General features: G+C 36.0%; 1 protein-coding gene across 1 annotated transcript in view; it reads left to right on the plus strand.

Annotated features, from left to right (window-relative positions):
- The window catches only part of LOC102209908 (sodium/potassium/calcium exchanger 3-like), a 133398-nt gene that overhangs the window by 79726 nt on the left and 52626 nt on the right, over positions 1-1046 (plus strand). The window lies entirely within an intron of this gene.

Below are 1046 nucleotides of genomic sequence, written 5' to 3' on the forward strand. Positions count from 1 at the left end.
GTCATTCTGTTTGTAAACACTATAGCTTAAAAAGTTCTGAATGAATTCTGATAAAATTGTTTTATCATTCAATAAAACCCTCATAATGTTATGCTATGATTCTTACATGTGTGGAGTGCAATACCAACAAATAGAAAGTATAAGGATTTGAAATATGGTTGTAAACAAGAATAAGGTTAAAAATACACAGATAAGGTTCCACAGCCAGTCTGTGGAGGGGAAAATTCTGGCTTGTAGGGGATCAAGTACTTATTTCACTCAATGACATGCAAATCAATTTATAACTTTTATCTGATGCATTTGACTTTTGGTTGATATCCTGTCCTTCTCCATTAAAATGAAAATATGATTAAAAAATTAAAGACTGTTCAGTTCTTTGTGAGTGAGCAAAGCTACAAATTCAGCAGGCAATAAAGTAACTGTCGTGATGGAAATTGGATTGATGAATATCACAATATACGTCTGGGTGCAAGGAGTGAGATCAAAAGGTTCTGAGAATCCTCCTATTTCTTATTAAAATATGAAAACTTTTCCGGAATTTAAATTCTTCCTTTCAAAGTCGTCATCTCTTGTGCGTCTGGACCATTTTCTTGACTGCAGCTGCTTTTAAATTTCGCAGTGGAAGTTCTGTTGCTGTCATTTTAAAAGAAAGATTTCAGAGGAATCTATACACTGCTGTGAAAAACACTCCACAATTGCCTTCATGATAGCTTCAAAAGCTATCTCTGGCAGGGATAACTTGAAGTGAATGATTTCTGTACAACTTCATCCTGTACAACTTCAGCCTCTGTCACTGCTTTGGAGGAATTTTGGCCCACTCTTCTTTCCATGCTTTTGCTGTTTGAGGTTTGCAGCTCTCTTTAGTTTCTGCTGTTTTAGTCTGGTTGAAATCTGGACTGTGTAATTGCATCTTGATACTTTTCACCCAGTGTCTTGTTTCTGTGCTTAGGATCATCGTCCTGTTGCTTGAATCAGTTTCAGTCAAGGTTTAGCTGTCGGCAGTGTTGGGAAGGTTACTTTTAAAATGTATTCCATTACAGAATACA

The sequence above is a fragment of the Pundamilia nyererei genome, unplaced genomic scaffold (assembly GCF_000239375.1).
Source record: "Pundamilia nyererei isolate P.nyererei 1_Seehausen unplaced genomic scaffold, PunNye1.0 scaffold00363, whole genome shotgun sequence".
Taxonomy (NCBI): Eukaryota; Metazoa; Chordata; class Actinopteri; order Cichliformes; family Cichlidae; genus Pundamilia; species Pundamilia nyererei.